Source organism: Hipposideros armiger, unplaced genomic scaffold (assembly GCF_001890085.2).
Source record: "Hipposideros armiger isolate ML-2016 unplaced genomic scaffold, ASM189008v1 scaffold_464, whole genome shotgun sequence".
Classification (NCBI taxonomy): Eukaryota; Metazoa; Chordata; class Mammalia; order Chiroptera; family Hipposideridae; genus Hipposideros; species Hipposideros armiger.
The window spans coordinates 152,306-175,193 of record NW_017731814.1 but is presented as its reverse complement, the minus strand read 5'-3'; the positions used below and the strand labels follow the sequence as shown (position 1 = coordinate 175,193).

Below are 22,888 nucleotides of genomic sequence, written 5' to 3'. Positions count from 1 at the left end.
AGCATCCAAGTCACGAAGGATGAGGTCTGAGGAAGAAACACTGGGATGGGCAAAGAGTGGTGCAGCCAGGACTTGAACCAGCTCTGTCTGAGGTCGTTGACCTTGGAAATAAGTTCCTATACAGAGCTACAGGCCAGGCCGTGAGATCAGGAGAAACATGCCTGAAATACCCAGAGCTGTGAAATGCCAGGCACTAGGTGGGGGAGGCACCAGGACTAGCCACAGGTGAAGCAGCAGCAGGGAAAGACTCACGAAGCGCAGCTCACTCTAAGGCTTTCATGGAAGTCTTGAGCTCGCGTGTGGCCTTGAAATATGGCTGGGCTTTGTGTGGCCAAGAGGGAGAAGGGCACCTCAAGTAGAGGAGCAAGTGAGAAAAAGGGGTTGGTGGAAAGAATAGGGGTGTGCGTGAGGACAATAAAGAGACCAGCTCAGTGGGGCAGAGGGCAGGTGGGGGAAAGTGGGGGATGTGATCGGCACGTCTGTTATTCCCTTTCTAGAGCTGTTTAAGAGAGGACGATTGGGAAGCTTGTGTAATCTGCATCGAAACCCAACATCTAACATAACTCAGTCATATTCATAATACTGGACACCAAAGAATCCCCAGGAAAGCCAGTTGCCCTGTAAGTTGAGCAGAATAGTCTGTCATGGACACTGGTAGTTGTAAAGCCCTGGTTTGCATGTGACAGGCACGCTTGTCTCAAATCTGAGTGTGGCTGTTTCTGAATTGTGTGCTAGAGAATTAGAGCCTCCATTCGGTGTCACCTGCATTCACTGAGCTATTGCCGAGAGGCCTGCCTGGTGCTAGATGCAGACAAAAAGGTTGAGATCTAGAGTCTGGACGTTTCCGAGATGTAGCTGAGTCTTAAAGACTCGACTTCCCACGGAACCTGGGGAGATGTTGGGCTGAAGACCGAGAAAGTAGATGCCACAGTTGCCCCCATCTCACCCTTGGCAGCTTCGACACCAACGCTGAGCTGCCCGATGCTCTTCCCTGGGGCCAGGAAAAGTCTGCATTCTCATACATAGTCCCCTCTGAAAGAGCAGTTGAGTCAATTCTTATGTACACCCACCAGGTTGGCCCTAGATCTCAAGGAAATATTCATCAGTGGTTTTTAAAGATAATATCCAGCTAACTCCCCCAGACCCAGGCTGCCTGGAATATTTCACTCAAGGAAAAAGCCTGGAGCATTCCCACAGGATGGAGATGAAGGATCCAAGCACGTGGAACACGAATCCTCTGTACAGGGAACCAGTCAGTTGCCGCCCCTGAGTGCAGGAAGTATAGCAGAGTGTGAGGCAGAAGAGGCCAGAGTCCTTACTTGCTTCTGAGCACCGGGGTTTTACTGGCCGAGCCAGGAAGCAGGAATCACCTGTCTCCAGCTCTCCCTGAGATGCTGAAAGGGAAGTCAAGACACTGAAGAGGCTTTGGATCTCCATGCTTGTGTCTGTACCACCTCTGGTACCACTGTTTACTCCGGCCCCACAGCAGGTTACTTGAGCATCCAGGCTGGTCTGGTCTAGCGCCTCAGAGACCAGGTTTCAGGGAGCCTTATGTACAAACAGAAAAACGATAGCGAAACTCATTGAGTGTTCACTGTGCTTTCAGTGCCGTTCTAATTGTTTTCTATATGTTAACTTACTTAAGCCTCCCAGTAATTCTGTGGGATAATTGTTATGTGTGACAGGTAAGGAAACTGAGTCACCGAGAGGTATAGTATCTTTCCTGAGACCACCCAGCTAGTAACAGGTGGAAGCAGAAATTGAAGCCATCTGCCTCCAGAGGCTGTACTCTTCAGGGAAGACAGCCCCAGTGGGATATGCTGAAACCACCAGAGGCCAGCAGAGAGGTCAGCTGCTGACCAGTCAGAGTCCTAGATCCGGTTTCTCCCTGTTGGAGCCGACTGCCTCCACTGCTTCAGGGAGGGGACTGCTGCCCTGCTGTATTACTCAAGCTTGCCAGAAGGATTAGCCTCTTCCTTGTGTCAAAACAAGCCAGGCAGGAAGAAAACCAACAAACAACACATGACTTCCAGCAGAAAACGCTCTGCAGTTTCTCCAGCAGGAGGGGAGGCCAATGCTGTGGAGCCCAAATGTGCCAGGTTATGTCCTAGTTGTAGGCATAGTTTGCTGAGCGGGACCCTGAGAGCCCTTTTGTACAGGTCAGGACACAGGCCCGGCCCTCGTGGCCTTCAGTCTCTGCAGCTGCCCACCTCCTCTGTGTCCCCATTACACCGTGTGAAATTTGATAGTGTCCTGGACAACTTATGGGCAGCCCAGAGACCTGGGGTCTCTCCCCACTTCTGCCACAAGCTAGCCCTGGGACCAGGGGCAATTCCAGTTTCCCATCTGTAGGAGTATAAGATTGAACTTGGGCAATGGTTTTCAAAACAACACTTTTTTACTGCAGTGAAACATTATTTTTCCCAAGTAAAACATTACTGATGGGGGCAAAATATGAAACAGTTAAAAGCAGAGGTGTAAATTTCCAAAAAATAAACAAGGAAGAAATACCTTAGGCCACTCAGACTTCTCTGCGACAGGTTCCTGGAGCCTGCATGATTATGCTTCCGTGCTTTTCTGCACCTTCTGCCTGCCTCTTGGGTTGCCTTAGCGCCTCCCATTTTAATAGAAGGTTCTGGATTCTTCAGAACCCTCCTCAGCTTCTCTCTCCTTCATGGAACCTGTTTGTCTCCAGTGAATCCTGCCCCTTCTAGGTTTCTATTGCATTTATTCACTGTTTCAATCACTGGGCTCCCCCATACTGCCTAGTGGTGGCTTAAAAGAATTTATGTGTATAGATATTTGCTTATACACATGATATTTACATATATACAAATAGCATATATTTGCATATGCACTTACATATATGTATACATGCATGTACACATACATATGCATATATACAGAGGGTGCCCCCAAAAAAGGTATGTACATTTTAAGAAAGGAAACAACTGTATTTAAATTATAATACTCTGTATATTCTGATAACAAAAGATGAATACAAGTCATGCGTATTGCGTATACAGTTTTTTGGGCACCCCCAGTATATATATGTGTACACACACAGCCTTTATTTAAAGAAAGGCCATGTCTCTGCATCCCCCAGCACCTGGTATATAATAGGCCTCCAGGAAAGTTTTGATTGTGGGGATCATCGGTGTCCTGGGCATCTTGTCCATGTCAGGTACTCAGTAAATACCAGTGTCACATGATTGCATGATACGGTGTGTTTTGTACCCGGGAAATCCTGGATGTGAATCTTGGTTCTGCCATGTATCAGCTGTGTAACTTGGGGAAATGTACGTATTTCCTCATCTCTAAGGTGGAGATGATAATGCAAGCCCTCCCCAAGTATGTATGGAGGGCCTGCTGTATTCCAGGCGCTATTTTGGGCCCTGGGGATTCAGCAGTTGGCACAGCAGACAGAAGTCCCTGTCCTCATGGAGCTTACATTCCAGCCAGTTCCAGGAAGCGCCCCTGGGGCTGCTGGAGGAAGAGGAGGAGGAAGAGCCCCTTCTGCTTAGTGGGAGGCAGAACCGCCCCCTGGGTGGGGCCGCAGGAGGATGGAGGCTGCCCTGGTGGCCGGCATGGGGCACAGGAGCTCTCTGGGTGCGATTTCTACTGGGAAATGAAGAGAAGAGGAGGAAAGGCCACCTGGGTTGGACCGAAGTGTCAGAGAGTCTCCACCCCAGCCCAGCCATTTTTCTGGGCCTGGCCCTGAGGCTGTACCTCCCGCTGCCCGCACGCAGCCTCTGTGCGCAGGAGGACCAGCAGGTGGAGAGGCCCCCGTGTGTAGGCCGCAGCCCCAACACCCCGTGCCCACCCATGCACAGCCGTGCCAGCGTCCTGCTCCCGTCCTCCAGGGTGTGGTGGAGGCTTGCCTGGTGCAGGTGCAGAGACAGCCTGGCTGGCAGGGGCATGTGGCATCTCCCGGCCTTGCGGAGCCTCACAGGCACGCAGAAACAGAAAGGAGAGGCCATTCGACACAGCCCCGAGATCACGCTCCCCGGCTCGCGCCAGAGGCAGGACGCTGGAGTCCCTGAGCTCCCAGCAGATCTGGGCGTTAAGTCCCCCCACTGAGTGGCCTGGGGTAAAGGTAGATGCCAAGTAGATTTGCTGTGGACTTGGGTTTTCTGTCTCCTCACGCTATGACAGTTGGCAATTGCATTCCCTTCCTGTTTTCTGCTTTCTTCCCAGAACGAGGGAGGGCAGCCTCCCGGGCGAGCCCACACCAGCCTCTCTGCCAGGGATGCCCAATGCCCATGTATGTTTGTCCCTCACCGGGGTGATTTTGAGTAAGTTTTACTTGACCTTTGCTATGCCTCAGTTCGTTCATCTATAAAATGGGACTGGCTGGTAACAGTTGCACTTATAGGGTTATTAAAAGGATTGACTAGGCCTGTAAAGGCTTAAAATAGACTCTGCTCATAGTAAGTGCTCTGTGTCCGTTAATCCTAGATTACCTGCCACGTTCCTGTAGTATTGATGAGCTTGTTTGATTGGCCCTAAGGCCAGGATCTCACTGTGGGCAGGAGAGGTCATACATATTCCTGTGGTCTCAGTGCCTGGTTAGGCTTTTGGCAAATGTGTGTTAAGAGAACAATGACCTCAGGGTTTGGACCAAGGTGAGGAGGAGACTTGCCAGATGCGGAGGCATATAGGAGGGATGTGTACCATGGGTTAGGCAGGATCAGAGGGTGCAGTATGGGAGACAGGCGAGAAAAAAGTGAGGTTGGAGGGGTGGGTGCCGGGGGCGCTTTGAATGCTAGGAGAATGCCTCAGTAAGGCCTACGGGAGCCATGGGAGGTTTCAGAGCAGGGGAGGGACCTGGTGGTCCAGGATTTCCAGAAACTACTGGTAGAGGAGTCTAGACTGGACTAGAGAAGAGAAAGCCTGGAGCTAGCAGAGTGGCCAGTTAGGTGGCATGGGGACACGTGGCTGGGAGTCACGAGCTATGTGGGCAGGCAGCGTGCTATCTCTCTCCTCTCCCTCCTCAGCACATGAGGAACCAGGTCAGCCTGTGTGACCTTCCCCTGTCCAGCCCCGACTGTGCAGCGCTGGTACTTGTCTGTTTGCGTCCTACTCCCTCTGACACACCTTTCGCAGGTTGCCAGGTTACCGCAGCCCGGTGCTGCGTGAGTCCTTGTGCCGCAGCTCCGGTGCCACTTAATTTACCCCTAACTCTCCAGCCTCTGTGTGTGCGTGTGTTTATTATTTTAATCTTAAAAGTGAGAAACAATGAGGTTGCTGGAAGTAGGCCATGTATTTGCACTTCTCACCAAGGACAGGCATGTTCCCAAGCCCTGGAGCAGAGACCCGGAGCCCTGGGAGAGGGAGGTGTGAGGCAGAATGTGGAGGAAAGGCGGCACCCCCCCTTTCCTCCCCCCGCCAAGGCACAAGTGCACTCAGGCCGGCACAGGCCTGTGCAGCGGCCATTTTGTTGGTGGCCACGCCTGCAGCTCGGAGCCTTCGTCTGTCTCATTAGTCCCTCAGCATGTTCATCAAGGACAGAGGCTGCTGCTTTGGAATCGCCGCGGTTGGGAGCCTGGTCCCAGCCTCCCTGGCAGGGAGACAGGTCCTGGCCTTTGTGAACCTGTGTAGCAGTTTGGCCGTGCCTGTAGCACTGAGCTTGCTCTCACTGTCAGCGTCCCGTGAATCTTGGCCAAGGCTGTTTGGGAGGTGTGGTGGCTGGATATAAGGAAGTTGTTCTTCAGCACCTGCTGCATACAGAGTTCTGTTTCTGGTCTCCACTATATAGGCAAATAAAGAGTTCAGGAGACACCGTAGTTCCTGCCTGGGCAGTGGAGTTTAATAAAAATAACTGTCATGTAACGAGTGTTCACTAAGTGTTGGCCAGTGTGCCAAGTACTTTGCATACATTATCTCATGTAATCCACGTGGTAACCACATGTCACAGTTGTTACTGGCACTGTTTCGTGGATGAAGAAACTGAGACCGGGTGAGGTTAGTTAACTTGCCGCGGGTCACACAGCCAGTGCGTGTGAGTCTCCCTGAGCCCCAGGCCTCCACTGTCAGTCCCGCTGCTCTGCCGCCTCTGGCTGAGTGGGCACCTAGAACCCAGGAGTTAGCAATGGGAAGGCCTGGGGTCAGCTGATTACTCTGCGGCTTACTCGCTGGGTGATCTGGGCCAGCTCCCTTCAGTTCTCTCACTTGCTCATCTGTCAAACGGGAGTCATTGTGTATACTTCACAAGGCTTCGATGGGGGATGAAATACGCTAATTTGACATAAAACTACTTTGTACACGACAAGGAGTTAGGCATACTTTACATCTCATTTAAAAGAGTCAGTAGTAAAAACTTATTTTAAAAATATTTACAGCAAAGGCACATATGTGATCGCTTTCTTTTTTTTTTTTTTTTAAGGAGATGTGATGAGAGTCCCACGTTTATACCAGTGGTTGTCAAGTGTGAAATGGGGACAGGAGTTGGGAGGAAGTCTCCTAAGAGGAGGATGTTGCTGGCTTGCCTCACACAGTGGTTAAGACTCTGGGCTTGCAAGTCTAGTTACTGGCTGTTGTTGTTTTGCAAGCTGCTCAGTTCTGGCCCTGTAGGGTGGAGGGGTGATAGGCCAGGCTTCGCAGTAGGGCTGTTGTGAAGATGGGGTGAGCCGCGGTGCATGCAGACGGCCTGATGAGTGGTTGGCGCTTAATGGATGTTGAGGTCCATGTCCATGACGAGGAGGATGCTGTTTGGGCAGATAAAAGGCATCCTAGTTTGGGGGCGTGGCCTTATCTCAAGGCTGTGTCAGAAGAGGGAGTAGGGGCACAGCCATGTCTGGTGGCACAGGGCTGAGGCACAGAGCAACCTCGGGAGGAAGCCAGAGCCCTCTGAGAGCTCTGAGCCCAATGAAGGCTCTCTTTTTACAGCTCCTCATCTCCCAAAACTGGGGGTAGGCGGGGGTCAGGGCTGTGGCAGAGGGAGGTAACCTCTGTCTGAAGTGCTCCTACAGGCCCCAGGGAGATGGCCGTGTCTTAGAGGTCAGCTGGCCAGAGTCCAGCTTGAGCCTGAGGAGGTTGCAAATGAGCAGGAGGAGGGATGCGTTCCGCGGTGTGGCTTGGCTTCCTCATCTTGGCCAAGGAGCAAAGTTTACTCACCAAGAGTTCCTGCCATTTTTTAACTTGTTGCTCGGTTCTGTGTGTGAGAGGGTGAAAGGAGCCGGGGGCGGGGCAGAAGCGGGTGGGGTGGGAAGGAGGTTCATGTTGGGAGCGGCTTGCAGGCTCACGTTGATTTCTTTCTTGCACAAAGGTGACATAATAACTCTGGGTATAGCCTCATGGTAGGTAGTGGTCAGTCAGTATCTGAGCATTTTATGATTCCAAAAATGAGAGGTAAACATTGATATTTCTGATATTTAGAAATAGGTCCCAGAGAAGTTGCACAGTGTCTCCATTCCTGTGTTCATGTGTCCGTCCAGCCAGCAGATGATTACTGGAAATGGATGTGCCGTCCATGGTGGCATAAAGGGCTGTGAGACTCAGTCCAGGTCCACACGAAGCTTCCTTGCAGTTAGCTGTTTTATAACTGTTCCCAAATCATGTTAGCTCTGGAAGCTATTTTAGGAACTCCTTTGGTTATGAACCATGTCTTATATTTAATTTTGATTCTTTTTCTCCTCCTGTCCTGGATTCAGTAGCAGCATCAACAAACACTGTGTGCCTGGCGTCGTCTTAGGTGTGGGAAGTATTTAGAAGAATCAGAGATAACTTCATAAGAGCTCATTAATTAACTAGAGCCAGTGCCCAGAACAGCCTCCCAAGGACTTCAGGCCTTCCCTGAGCAGTTAGCACTTCTCGTGTCTGAGGACCCTGGGCTTCTGTCTGGAGCCCATCAGTACCTGTGAAGTGCCTGGAACTAGGCACAGGTAGACGCTTTGCCCAGCTTTTCTTTGGTTGGTGTGTGTTCATAATAACAGCAAGAATTCCAGCCCACTCCACAGGCACTGCAGGCGAGCAAGGCCGCATTTCCACCCACCTCCTGAGGCTCTGTGGATGGCACTCCTTTGTTCCTTTCTCTTCTTAGTCTGCTACTGTGTCCAGTGAGGAAGGCATTCTACTCTTTCCTTAGCCAAACTCTAGTTAGCCATGAAGAGCTAGGAGAGTGTCTGGTCTTTGAATCTCTGGATGAGAGTGGGTTTGACAGTGCCTTCCACCTATGAGATGAGGACAGTTGATTTCTGTCGCCTCCCTTCTCAGCCTCACATGGGGCCACACGAAACAGGAGCCTGCATAACCGATACCCAGGGTTCAGAGTTGACATTGCATTGTTTTCAGTCAGAGCAAGCAGCCGTTAGCATCCTCCAACCAGAGGATGAGGGGATCGCTGCTGTTTGTGAAAGCACAGGTCAGGTTTCTCTTTTGCTTGGGGACCTTTTGCAGAAGCTGGAGTAAGAGGAGTCAATTCATGTTTGGCAAATCTAGATCAAAGGAAGGAGAGAATAGCAGAAACTGCAGAGGACCAGTGCATGCAAAGACCAAGTGAGCCCATTCTGGTGTGCCCGTTGGGGACTTGGGGTGGTCGTATTGTCAGGGAGACCTAATCTAGCCAGATCAGCCAATAAACAAATATTGACTGAGCGCTGGTAGGACCTTGGCTTGGGAAGAATGGAAGAATTCTATAGCTTGCCTGGGTCCTGTCTTGGAAAAGTCCAGACTTCAGTTGAATTCACCAGATGAGCACATGTGATGAAACATGACAGGATATTATCAGTCTCTAAATCATAACATGGAGTTACACGTGTTGTTGTCATTTGGAGAAGGGAGGACAGTCACTGTGGCAGACGTGTGGCCTGCCGGATTGTCATCTATCTGGCCTGGGAAAGAATGGAGAACACTGTGGAATATATTGCTTCATCTGGTAGAGACCATCCAGCGTCAACAGTGTCAAACGCACCTTGTCTTTGCAGGAGGTGGGCTAGGTGGAAAGGATGCTTCGAGTGAGCACTCGCGAAAGGAGCATATGAGCTGTGGGGCCAGAGAACAGGGTTTGAGTTCCAGCTCGGGAGTTGAGCCGATTAGGGGAGATAATGTACGTGAAAGCACCTGGCGTAGTGTTTTTCATACAGAAATAATTCAGCAAAGGATTATTGATTCATTCCCAAGATCGCAACTGAGAGGGTCCTGATGAAGACACCAGAGCAGGGTTTTAAACGGGGTGTGGGGCGTTAGGGTGGAGGGGTGGGTAGCCCATGGGTAGACCGAGCCAGAGGGAGGTGGTGACAACTCCTGAGGGAGGAGGCTCTGCTGGAGGTCAGAGTCCGCTGTCCCTTGGTCTGCTCAGGCCACTTTTGGATGGCTGTTCCCGTTCTTGATCCCAATTAGGCGAGAAAATGTCAAACTAGAACAAATACATGCTGCTGGCATGTGAGGACTGGTTGAAAACATGGAAACATTTACCCCAGGGAGGGGAGAATTTTGGCAGCAGGCCGTGGTTTGCTGGACACAGCTTTGTGTATTTAAAGGACTGTCACGTGACGTGGGTGTCAGGCTTCCTCTGTGGCACTCCAGAGGGCAGCCCTGGGGCCACTGGGTAACAGTGAGAGGCAAGCCAGTGTTGATGCATGGAACTGGGTTATTTTCCCACCATGTGAGCCAAGAAGGACCTGAGGGACGCAAGATGGGCGACCCTGTGAGCTCCGTCCGTGGGGCCACATCGCTTACAGGCGAGCTGAGTGGCTGCCGCACAGGGGTGGTGAGAATGCAAATCGCAGTACTGGCGCCATTCACTTGTGTACCAGGCAGTGTTACCCAGTGCTTTGCTTGTATGGATTCATTAATCATTACGGCAACACTGGGAAGGGGTCTGAAGAGCTCATTCGCCCTGCTTTATAGATGAGAACATTTAGGCTGAGAGATGTAGTAACCCACCGAAGCTCCCACACCTTGGCCTCGAACCCAGGGCCGATCTTGTATTGGTGAAAGGTGAAGCCAGCTGACCTCTACAATGTCAGCACTCTAAAGGCTCCCTCTCTAGGTCACCCCATTCCGTTTGGACCAGGCTGGGCAGCTGTGTTGGGTTTGGGGCAGGAATGGGGGTTACTGCTGTTAGGTGATTTCACTCTGGGTGCTTTTGCCAGCCCCAAGGTCAGTGGGCGGGGCTCTGCCAGCAGGGGTGTTTCCTTGGCTGTTAGGAAATGGCCTCTCTGGGGAAGTGGCTGGGGACTCCCAGGCTTATCTCAGCATCTCAGCTCCTCCTGTCCTGTGTCCTCCAACCCTCTAGTGCCTCAGGGCTCTCGGAAGCACCAGTGGTGCTTTTTTTCATGTCAGCCTTCCCAGAAGCTTCTTGGCTGTGCCAGCAGTGCACTCAGCAGACAGGTGCCCCCGCCCCCAGCTCTCCCTCTCCAGAAGGGCACAGAGTGATGTCTAGGTGCTGCAGCCTGGGGGGGTGGCAGGACTCAAGCTGCGTTGTTTAAGGGGCCCAGGCTGGGGTTGAGGAGCCACCTGTCGTCCTAGTGGATTCCCGGTTCACCGGCCTCCGGTGACTGGGAAAGCCCTGCTGGCTACAGGCAGAGTTCTGAGGAGAAGGCCTAGCACTGTGCCTGACACCAGTCGTCCCAAACACATTTTTAAAAAAAATAATAAATAAATGGCCCATTCTTGTAGCACTCTCCTGTTTTCTCAGTGCTCATCCTGACCCCTGAAGACTTTGAAGTTTTCAGAGGGAGGGTGTTGAAGAGTGGTAGGGTGCTCCTCTCACCCCAGGTTACATGGTGTCGGTGGAAACTTCTGAGTATAATCTTGTTTTTTTTTGTTTTGTTTTTTGTTTTGTTTCTTAAATGCTCAACTAATCTATTTCCTTGAAGGATATATATTTTTTTAATTGGGGAATTGGGGAAAGGGAACAGACAAGTTGTTTTAATTGGGGAATTGGGGAAAGGGAACAGACAAGTTGCTGTCCTTTTGTTCTTCAGTCTAGTTGTGGAGGACGTTGCTTCACTGGCCCATGTTGGTATTATCATTGCGCTCTTCCCAGGTGAGGCAGTCGCTCGCCGGCCATTGGATGGGCCGCTCACGGCAGCTCACAGCGGCTGCTGGCTGTTCACAGCAGCCCAGCTCCAGGTTGAGCTGTTGTTCACCATCTTAGCTGTGGAGGATTCAGCGTCACTGGCCCACGTGGGAACCGAACCAGTGGCCCTGCTGCTCAGAGCTGGTGCTCCTAAGCCAACTATTAACCAACTGAGCCACTCGGCCATCCATAATCTTCTGGGGTTTTTTTGTTTGTTTTTTTGTTTGTTTGTTTGTTTTTTAGCTGAGCCATCCCGCCACCTGTTGGCAGCTCCACGGCTGCTCAGCTCGGGCTGACTCGAACCGCTGTTGCTCAGAGCTCAAACTCTTGAGCGAGCTCTTAACCAACTGAGCCACTCAGCCGGCCCTTCATAATCTTCTGTTTTTTAAGGCAGAGCTATTACTTTGTTTCCCTGAAAATAAGACCTAGCTGGAGAAGAAGCCCTAGCATGATTCCTCCAGGACATGGAGGGCACGCACCCCTCACATGAGGGTTTTATGACCTGTTTCCGGGAGAAGGGTGCCTTTTCCACAAACGCCTTCAGCTTAAAATATTCAGCATGCCAAGGTGCCATATTTTGGCACCTAAAATCACGTGAGGGCTTATTTTCTGGCTAGGTCTTATTTTCGGGAAAACAGCGTAGTGCTGCTCTGCTTTTGGGGAAAGAACTTTGACCCCAGAGGCCTGTGCTGGATCCTCAATTGAGAATAACGGCTGCCTGCTGGTCCCAGAGGGCTTCAGAGAGCTGACCCTCCAAGAGTGTTGTTCCGACACCTTCCCTCTGTAGATCAAACAACCACAGGACTGCCTATCACCCCCTCCCTACTCTCCAGCTCTAGGCGGAGGATGGATTCACAGCATTAGTGCTTTCGTGGACCCTAACTTTTGTTAAAGTTTTGTATTATGAAAACTGTATAAAATGCATTGCAAATATTGCCCCAAAATATGACATTAAAAATATAATGTTTTAGACTGGCCCCAGCCCCTGTCCCACCCGCCAGATGGAAAGCCTCAGCCCTGGAGGCCTTGTCCCTGCTCCAGGCCCAACGAGGCTGGCCCTTTGTCAGAAGCCTAGGCTTGTGCCCCGCTGGGCTGGTGGCCCTGGTGTCTTTCCTCTTCCCTCTTTGGCTACGGGTATGGGCAGAGGCATGCCCTGCATGGGGGAGAAGGCAGTATGGAAATTAAAGCTCAAGTCAGTGTTGTTTGGGGAACCCCCCTGTTCTACTTGTGTTTGAGACTCCTGCTGTCTAGATCTGACTCAGCTTAGCGAAGCAATAGTTTGTTTCGGGGCAGAAAGAAACTCCATTTTTGAATCACATGGTATAAGTTCATGTGGTCAGGCAGAGGTCAGTACAGCCCAAGAGTCATCAGTTGCGCAGGTTCTCTGTTCCCTACAGACATCTCCTCCTGCCCAGAGCTTCCTCCTTGATTAAGACCAAGAACTCCAAAAGCAGCAGTAACATCTGAGCGCCCCAGCCTGTGCCTACAAGGTGAATGTCAGGACCCCTGATTCCCACCTTCCCCAGCCAGACCACAGGTTCTACCATGCAGGGATGGTGTAGCGCTCTCTTCAGTCCGACTCACGTGGCCCAGGCACACTCCATCGCTCTGAAAATTATTTCTATCCGTTGACAAGGCCAGGATTTCAAGAGCAGCCTGCCAAGAGTCGCATTGGGTTACTCCCTGAGTCCCAAGAAGACGTTGTCCTCCTGCCGTGTGGGCAGCACTGGAAGCCCCTTGTCCAGGGGCTTTGGCTGTGGCGTGACTCAGCCCCACTCCTTCATCAGAAAAGCGGGTGCCAGTCCCATTGCCAGCCTGGGCTTTTCTTGAGGCTGAGCTCTGAACCTGCTGGGGCAGGAGCTTAGATTGAAGGACCAGTGGCCTAGGACAAGATAGACATGTTGGCCTCTGTCACTTTCCTGGGAGGTGATGAGAGCCAGCTTGGGCAGGACACTTTGGAGCCTGGACTTTTGGCCCGAGTGGCTGACTGACTCAGCCTGCCCAGGAGAAAGCATGTCCTTACCAACAGGGCCTATTGGTCACAATACCTGCCATCCCAGGCCTGACCTTCCCCCCAAACAAACATGCCTTGTCACTCTACTGCCCTTGGGCATGGTCCACGTGAGTCTTTGCGGATGCTGGGGTTCACTTCCATTTGTGCTGTGAATTCAGGACTTGACTTGGCCATCACTCGTCTTCCTTCACCCTGCGGTCATGGGAGCCCTGTGTGCTCAGGGTCTGCATCTGCCAGGCCACTTCCTGTCGGCTGCCTGGCTCCAGCGCCCTAACGGTGGCGGCATTCAGTGTCTGCATTCTGATGTCACCTCTGCTAGGACCTACCCTCCAGCCCAGGGTGTCTCCATCCTCAGCTCTTGTCTCTCAGATTTTCACTTGGCATTTGTATTATGTCCTTGGAGTGTTTGTTGTCACCGCTTGGCCTTGTTTCACTTCAGTTCAGCAACCTGGGTGGAAGTGTCATGGTCCCTTGGGTTGGGAACTTGATGGGGAAAATTCAGTGGCTCTGGGGTAGTTGTTCCAGGAGACCGAAGAGATACAGTCTTTAAGGCTGACCATATCATGGTCATTCTTGTTGATTAAAGCCATGGATGGCACTGTTCGTCAGGCACCTTCTCCCCATGAATGCCGTCAGACTTCTAATCAGTGAGCACTATTTCTGACACCGCCCTCACCCTGCCCCGTCACATTTTCATACTTTTTCTGATTATATATATTTGTAGATTCTGTTTTTGTTTGTTCTTCCTTACCAAGTATTTAACTGTCGTAACAATTTGGCTTTTACTTGGCATCTCTAACCTTTTCTTCCCAAGCCCTTCCTTTGTGTGCGGCTTTCCACCTGATCACACCTGATCTTGTCAGCTTAGTTTTGTCAATATAAAGCTAGGTGTGGTTGTACCTGGTTAGCCCTTGGATGGAAGACCAAGAGTGCCAGGTACCGTAAGGTTTTCGAGGCATGATTAGGCCTTTTCTTCCAGTGCCTGGTGTGGTCCCACACATGAAATCATCATTGTCCATCATCATTATCGTCATCATCATCTTAGTGATAGCTGGCATCAGTTGAGCATTTGCTTTGTGTGGACCAATGCGCTAAATGCTTCTCTCATAACACCTTTATCAAGAAAACCCCTAGGAAGTGTGGATGATGCTGAAACTAGAAATTAGGTCAAAAAGTTATTCAAGTCTGTATAGCTAGTAAAGAGGCTATACTAGAATTTAGAGTCAAACCTTTCTCATTTTAGAGTCTGAATTTTTCACCATCGTATGTATTTTCTTTGTGTTGTAGTATGTGCTCACTAAATGTTTGTCGAACACCAACATTGCTCTAGTACAGCGGTTCTCAACCTGTGGGTCGCGACCCCTTTGGGGGTCGAACGATCCTTTCACAGGGGTCGCCTAAGACCATCGGAAAACAAAAAGATATTTACATTATGATTCACAACAGTAGCAAAATTACAGTTATAGAGTAGCAATGAAAATAATGTTATGGTTGGGGGTCACCACAACATGAGGAACTATATTAAGGGGTCGCGGCATCAGGAAGGTTGAGAACCGCTGCTCTAGTAGTGTGCCTGGTCTCCATGGTATCACTGACTGATGGGGATAGCACCCAGCATTTTTTGAATACTTATAGTGCTAAGTGATGTACATCGATTAACCCATTTAATCTGCACAGCTCAATGAGGAAGAGTTTCCCCATTTTACCAATTAGTAAACCGAGTCTGAGAAAGACAGAGTTAACTTGCCCAAGGTCACACAGCTAAACAGTGGATACATCAGGACTTGGATGCAGGTTATCTGTTACACAGTATGAGCCTGTTCTCTTGATCACTGTGTGTTACTGTCTACAAAAACAAGACTCATTTTTATCTCTGTCCCTTTCTTCTTGCTACCCCTTTCTTTCGCTTGCGTTGCTTTTTCTTTGTTTATTCCTGCTCATTCTATTCTTCCTGAGAGACCCAGGCTGGGGCCCTCTTCTCACACTGGCTGTCCACATTGAACTCACTTTGTAAAATTGGCTCTTCCATTTGTATTTTCCTAAATTTTACTTGTAGATAAATCCTCATGGTAACTCACTGATTTAAGAGTAGTGCTCTCTAACTCAATAATAGACCTATTTGTCTATCTTATTTCTGACCAAAGGAATGGAACAAGTTGCCCAGAAACAGACCCATACATAGCTGGACTTCTGATTTGTGACAGAAGGGCCATTGCTGAGAAGTAGGGAGTGGACAGTCATTTTACTGAACAGTGTCGGGGCAGTTGGATATCCATAAGGAAAGAAATGAATCTTGACCACTACCTCACGTCACACACAAAAATAAATTTAGAGAGATCCTCAATCTAAATGTGCAAGTTAAGACAAAATAAAACTTCATCTGCAAGTTAACACAGAATGACCTCATAGCCTTGGGGAAGCCATACATTTTTTTTAAAGAAGACACCAAAAGCACTGACTACAAGGGGAAAGATTGATAAGTTGGTTGACATTAAAATGAGGAACTTCTGATCATCAAAAGACATCAGTAAAAGAAAAGGCTAGCAGAGTGGAGAGCACACATGCAGTCCCTATAGCTGGCAAAGGGATTTGCATATATAAAGAATCCATAAAATCCATAAGAAAAAGAACCCCTTCCCCCCCAAATGGTCAGAGGAATGTCCTATACTTATACATGGTGGGCTGCACACAGCTTGCTTCTCCTGATCCAGGTTTTAAGCAGTTGGCTCCGGATCATTGGCACAGCCTGGTGGCTGGCCTCGGGAACTGTCTGCTCCCCTGGTTCTTGCTCGTCTCCTCTGTGTGTGGACCCTGGGCCCTTCCTTGGCATTTCCTACTTCCCTCAGCTGTTGATTCTGCCACAACTGCTGGTTTTCTCATGAGTACATCATACGTAGCTCTCTTCCTCTTTTCCTTTTGGCTTGTTAACTTTTGATCAGCTATTTTAAGACTATTTCTCCCCGGCTTTCCCCTGACCCCCGCCTCCTTTTTCATTTCCCTTTTTTGTACCTCCTCGTTTCGCCTAAAAACTTGTGGTTGTAAAAGTTATCCTAAAATATCTGAACGCCTTTGGGGGAGTAGGCTTGCTCTGTGGGCTCCAGAGGCAGAGTGAAGAAACGGCAGGCTAGTAAGTAGATACTGACCAAGAGAGCAATTTCATCTCTGGTAGGTTCCAGCCGTCTGAGGCCTGCAAAGGTGCCACGGGAGCTGCTGAGTCAAGTAGAGGCTAGATCCCACTGCCCCTCGGTCACAGCGTCGTTTATGGAGGGCAGCTGAGTTATGGTAATCCCGTCTGAGTTTATCAACAAAGCCCTGAACAGACAGACCCTCTGAGGGGGTCCAGAGCAACAGCTCTTTCATCCCCCTGGTGGATCAGGCTGGGCATGAATACTAGCACTTTAATGGTCATGGGTATTTAGGAATGGTCCTGAGGCACCCCTCCCCCCGCAGCCCTCCACGCAGAGCTGTTGGACAACCATTGACCTGAAGCCGCGAGTTCCCTCATTTTCCTGCATGCAGAGCTTTCCTCCCGTAGCAGCCTCCGTGAGGTAAAGCTTTTCTCTTCAGTTAGCGTCTTTGTTTCTTTATTTTATAATTTAAATCCTCACTCTGGCAGTGCCTGCTCCCATTTTTTCCTTGCAGATGGATCATATTTTGGACCCATTACCACAGAGAAAACTGGAGGCTCTGCAGGTTATGGTTTGACCTTTTACATTTTTGGACAGTGTTTAAAAATCAAGAGTTCGATGTAATAAATCTGGATTTCTTCATTCTCCTGAAAAGCTGGATGATCTGGACTCCTGGGGTCTGCATTCCCAGCTGGCCCCCAGCAGGCAAGGCTGGCAGGGGGGCTGCCTTTCCAGAAGTGGGTAAAATAGGCTTTTGTGGGCTACCTTGGGAACCCACTCAATATTTTCAATACATTTCAATGGGAAAATGAATCCCTGCTTTTAAAGAGCAGAGTTTTAAAATATCAAAAATGCAAATTGGGGAATGCTTCTAGGGTCCTCACTAGAATGTGTGTGTTTTGAGGTGATGAGCTGTGTTGTAGACTTCTCCAAGGCTGTATGTTGGCTTAGCACCTAGTAGGTAGGCACTTAATAAGTGATTTCCTCCTGGGGTCACTGAGGTACCTGTTGTCTGCCCCCTCCCAGGCGGTGAGCAGAAACACAATGTCACTGTGGACCTGGGCCTGTCAGTTCCTCCTGAGACTGGATTGCTGCTTAATGTATCTAGAACACCCACTCTAGCCCTAGATACTTGAGTGGAGTTTGGGATCAGTCCCCTGCACGGCTCCCCTGCCTTGAGAGCAATGGTTCCTTTCCTGATTAAAGATCCCATCCCTGTAGAGCAGGCCCTGCTGAGGAAATAACAGGACACAGAGGCCTGCACTCAGCCTACTTTCCTGGCCGATACCCACTGGACTGGAGTTGGTGGCAGTTACGCAGCGCTTGCATTCCAAACGCTGGACAAGGCTGGGTAAAAGTTCACCTCATTCCCTTTAAAGAAAAAAGAATTCTTCATCTTGGGCATTGCAAAATTTTGACCCAGATCCGTCAGGGGCCATGGAGAGCTCACAATATTTGGAGAGTGGGTCTAGTTTCCGAGGCCTGTAGGTGCAGACAAGCCGAAGAGAGCCAGCGACCAGCTGGGTCTGAGTGGAAGCCCTATCTTTGCAAGCTGGCCCCGGCCCGGCCTCCGCAGGCCTCAGAGTGTGGCTGGAAGAAGCCAGCACCTTCTCCTCACTCAGAAGTTATCTTTACCCCCGAAATCAAACACCACACGCAGCACCCTGTAAAACTGCTTCCTTATAGGCTCGATCGTGCTTGCTAAGTAAACATCCTCTCGTGTTTTTGGAACTGAATTCATTTCTGCTTCCTGGTCATCCCATTCGAGTTTCTCTGTTCTTGGTGCCACGCAGAATCAGTAGAAGGAAGACCTAGAATTGGGCAGAGGCTCCTAAAATGACTGTTTCCGTCTTAGTAAAATTGTAAGAAGAGTGACGGGGTTGTGGCAAGAAAAATGAAAGACTTAGGTGAAAAGTGAAATGAAACAAAACCTTTCCAAATATAGTGCCGTCGTAATGCTTTGCCAGTCAGAGTTGGTCTCTGCCGAGCCCCTGAGATGGGGATCTTTCTTTGCATGGACTCAAGCTCAGCGACCACAGTCGGCCTCTCTCTGTAAATTCTGTGGCTGTGTGTGGCCCTCTGACCCGAACCTGCTCTTGCGCAGTCTCTCATGACTTATTTGCCTCTTCTCGCTCACTTCCACCCACCCGTGACATCTCCATCGCCATGGCAGTAAGCAGCCACGTCATTCACCAAGTTCATCGGGTGATGGGCCAACTCTGCTGAGCCCTATTTCCCTCTAGTTCTCTGTCCTGAAGCCAGGAGGCTCCCTGGCAGAGCTCAAAGCCCTTTGTTTATTTGATCCTGGGCTCTTGGATAAATCAGGAATGTCCTGACATGAACTTAGGCATGTTTTTCTTCCATGGAAAAGGAAACTACAGCAAATGGTATTTAAGTAGGCAGAGGACCATTCCGGGGGACTTGCTTTAGTGCCATCAAGGCCACATTCCTTTGGTCATCAGACCAGTAGGTGACTTCGTTATTGGCATGCTCTACCCTGGAGCCCAGAAGGTGTGAATTTGAAGCGCTTTCCCCCCTGCTGGGAGCTGGCACAGAGCTCTGGGCTTCTCTTAACACAGTGGAGTACCATGATTGTCTTCCAGGTGGTCTTCTTTCTGCTGGGTGAAACCTTGGCCCAGAGAAGGCTGCGAGAGAAGCAGAGTTTGGGATAAGGTGGCCGCCTGGCCTGCCGTTCTCAAGCCATCTTCCTGGAAGTTGCAAGGTTCTTGATATGATATACTTTATGAATCAGCTGCCCCAGGACCTGAATATGTCACTTCCACTCCGGTCTAGGCTCATATAGTGCAACTGGTTGTCAGAAACCTTTTCGGGTCTGCATTCTTTGGATGTAGTGGTGTGGGACCCAAGATCCCCTGGGTCTGAGTATACAGGGTCCAGTGAATTAGCATGGGAGCTATTCTGGAAACATTTCTGGGTCCAGGGACAGGAGAATATTGGGAGCTCGTGCTTTGCTCTTGGAGAGACCTGTCAGTATCCAAAAACAGCCTCAGGCAGTCTCCAGAGCATTTGGGGGCTACCCCTACCCCCACCCACTGTGAGAGTTTCCGGGTATGTGAATGCCCGTACGTTACCATCGCAGCGGCAGTGCGGGTGGGCTGGTGGATGCTTGTCTCACTCGGCTGCCCATCCCGGAGGGAGACCTCAGTCGTTGGCCACTCCAGGCCCAGGCTTGGTTGCCGCTCCCTTTTACTGCTTTTCATGTTGTCAGAGGATCTTCTTGGGAACAAATGACTCAGCAACCTGAATCTCTGGGACTGAGTGGCCTGAGTGCCTTTTGAGAAGTGATTGGACGTATCCACCTAGGCCCTAAAATCCTGAGCCCGGGAAGAACAGAGATCCAGACTGGCTTTCCTAGGGATTCTTCAGGCCGCAGTTCAATTTGGTTCACCCGGGTTCCTGCCCCTATAGAAGGATTTCACTCATGGGATAAACAGGCAATGTTTTAATTACACTTTTTGTCTTTAGGAGATTCCAGGGAGAAAAAGGTCCTGGTTGGTGGCCAAAAAAGCAGAAAACAACAAAAGTCAGCTATGGCTGTAAACCTGGACTTGTCTGTGGCAGAAAGAGTTAACAGGATGGTGGTCTCAGGGTGAGGACCATTTTTTTCCTATGGCTGGGAGAAGCTCACAGGCCTCAAGAAAAGCTGATGCAACCTTTAGTGTGGGACAGCCCTGTCTGCCTTATGGGCGCTGTCACTCAAAGAGTTAAGCCAGTCTTGTGGCTGGGAAGCCCTCAGGGAAGGCCTGAGCCTGCAGAGACCAGGCCTTTTATGCCCCAGAGCAATGAGGTGTGGGGTAAAAATTGGGCTGAAAAGTGTGGCCAGGGAGCCGAGTGTAGGCCCAACTTTTTTTTTGTCGTGTTTGACCAGCCTTGGCACTGCCCTCAGGCTCTCCAGGGGAAAAGCTGCAGTTCTGCTCTTGCAACACAAGGAGCAGACTGGAGAATTTAGATCTGCGTCACAGAGCTCAGAGAGAGAGAGAGAGGAGCGAGAGAGACAGGGAGAGGGAGAGAGAGAGAGCGCTCTGTCGATAGGTCTGCTAGCAAGAGCTGTGCTGCAGCAGAGAGAGAGAAATCAAGAAACAAGTCATAGCAACACCGGGCACCAGGTTTTGCCAGCTCACTTGCCAAGCGTACAGAAATCTGTCGGGGGCTGGAGGCCTCTGGGTAGCCTAGGCTAAGGAGATGACACGCAAGGTGGCACGGGCGGTTCCCGTGGGGAGGAGGTGGGGTGGTGGTGGAGTCAGTGGTGGCAGCAAGAGGTTGTGGGGCGATGGCGGAAGGTTTAACGGGACCAATTTCTGGAACATTCGGGACTGCGGCACCTTACAGCCGGACCAAGATTTGGGTCTGCGCAGGCGACGATGGGTGGTCCGATGGGCTTCAGGACTTGATGGCGTAACCCCCTTCTTCCCCCACGTATGTATTTGCTGGGATCAAGGGCGATGTCTCTGCGTATGTGGGCGCTCTGTCTTTCTCACCTTCTTTCTCGCTTTTTGCTATTTTTTTCTCTGAGGGAGGGCTTTTTTTTCCACTTTAATTTCTTTTCCCTTAGTGTCAGCTGCTCAAGCCTGACTGGGGGAGAGGAGAGAGGAGAAAGCTGTCCCTGGCGTCCCACCTGACCTCCCCGTCTTTACCCTTATTTGCTTTTATTGGACAGACAGACAGACTGGTTTTCCAGGTTAAGTGTCAGCATCTGTCTGTCCATATAGTTCTCAGGTGGAAGGTAGGGAGTAAGAAGGAGACATGCTGAGAGGAAGGCCAGGCACAGTTTCCCAGAGGCTACCTTATTGAAATGTTCAGCCCTGGGAACCTGGGGCTGGTGGGGAGCAGGTGGGCAGGATGGGGCATGGGCTCAAAGAAGTGGGGTAAAGCTGGAAGGTTTGTCACTGCGTAGTTGGGAAAAGTGGGGAATGGTGACGCAGTCACTGTTGCATCTTGTTAGAAGCTCTAGGGGGACAGGTAGTGAGGTTCCCGGGGTCTGTAGGGCAAGCTAAGAGGGCTTAAGGATGAGCTGAGAAGGGAAGCTAGCATTTAGAGATTAAATGTCATTCTTTTGGCGTTGGAAAGTTGTTTACCTTGCGCTCTCTGTGTCTCCATGTTGGCACCCTTCCAGTTCACATGTGATGGCCTTCCTTGTACTGCTGCATCATTAACTAAGTGACTGAGCTGGCCTTCCATTGGCCAGGGGAGGGCTCTCACTCCAGACACTTCCTCTGATTGGTGGGTGGGCCAATGGCAGGTGAAAACCTTTTTTTGATTGGCTTAGGGCAAGGTATCAAATCTGAATTTGCATTTCACTTGCTTAAAGGGGAGGGGGGGAGAAGCCCAGCAGCTTTCTAAAATCTGTTTAGGGGTGTGCGTGTGCTCCTGTGTTTGTGCCTGCTTTTGATTGACCAGTCGAAGCCTCTTCCTGTACCTTTTTTATTTCAGGCACTCTAAGGAAGAGGAGCTCAGAGTGCCCCAAACTTTTTCTGGAGGGGGAAGGGTTAGGGAGATGGGTGCGCAGAGGGTTGACCAAACTGGAAGAAAATATTTGTCCTTTAGCTTGGTTTCAGAAAAAGGAAAATTTCCAATCAGCCACACCTCTTTGTTGCGGCAAAATAATTCTTGGCTCCCCTGGAAACACAGGGGCAAGGTAGGGCAGGGCTGCTGCTGCTGCTGTTGCCACCACCCTGGGCTTCCTGCTGACTCTGGGCTACTCCCAGGGGACAAGAGATTTGCATTGACGTCCGGGGCTGTCCAGAGCTGAGCCCAGTATGAGAAGGACCTGCCTTCTGGAAGCTGCTGCTCCCTGGTGCTTGGAAAGGTGAGGATGGGGGCTGACCCCAGGGCATTGCTCAGCAGCTGCGCACTTGGTGGGATTTGGGGGAGAGCCACTGGGCCACGAGAGGTTTGGAAGTCCCGGGTTAGAAAGGATTGTCATTCTGGGGAGTGAGGCGAGCGAGAACAAAACTAGGACAGCAGGCTGGTTGCCTCTGGTGGGAGGTGGGGGACTTGGGAAAATACGGGGCCCGGCCTTCTCTCCGGTCCTTGTTGTGGGGCTCTCGTTTGTGAGGAGGGGGTGTCCAAGTCCTGCGCATGCCCGGTGGCCCCCGCCCGTGACTGCGCATCTGGGAGCGCAATGCGCCCTGGGTCTCCGGCCTAGGACAGCACCACCCTTCTTATTACATAACGGAGGGCACGGCTGTGCCGTCTTGGCCCGTCCTCGCAACCCTAGCTCCTGGTGACCCAGGCCCTCAGGCCTGGGGAGGGTCTGTTGGGGAAGCAATGAAAGTTTTCATTCCCTTGGAGGACTAGCTCTTGTCCAGTTAGTGGCAGGAGCTCGGTTTGAAGACAGAAATGGACTGCTAGCTCCCATCTTGGGGTATAGAACGCAGAACCTCCTCCTCAATGCCCTGTGTCACCTATGGCCCCCAGGACCTCTCGGGGGATGGGATGATGCCCTTCTTTCCTTCTTATGCTTCTTGGCTTTGAGAAGAAGTTTCTGAAGGGAAAGATGTGACAATTGTGAGAGTAAGGAAGGGTGTGTGTGTGTGGGGGGGGCCCAGTTAGGAGTGGTTGGGAGTTCACTCCCCTTGTCACTGGGTTCCCTTTTTCCTGGGTGGGTTGATAATATTGTTGGACTCCTTTTATCACAAGGCTGCCATTTTGTTGGCATTTCTGCTGGTCTCCGACATGGTGGCGTTGGTTTTTCTGGTCCTG

At 50.7% G+C, this 22,888-nt stretch overlaps 1 long non-coding RNA gene across 15 annotated transcripts in view; it reads left to right on the top strand.

Annotated features, from left to right (window-relative positions):
• Window positions 1-22,888, top strand: part of LOC109395295 (uncharacterized) — a 47,465-nt gene that overhangs the window by 5,015 nt on the left and 19,562 nt on the right. For 2 of the 15 annotated variants that reach the window (XR_002126630.1, XR_002126634.1), the window contains one exon: window positions 19,652-19,775. The exons of 1 other annotated variant lie outside the window; for it this stretch is intronic. This is a non-coding gene — a long non-coding RNA (uncharacterized LOC109395295). 12 more of the 15 variants (XR_002126628.1, XR_002126622.1, XR_002126625.1 and 9 more) reach the window with 11 other exon arrangements.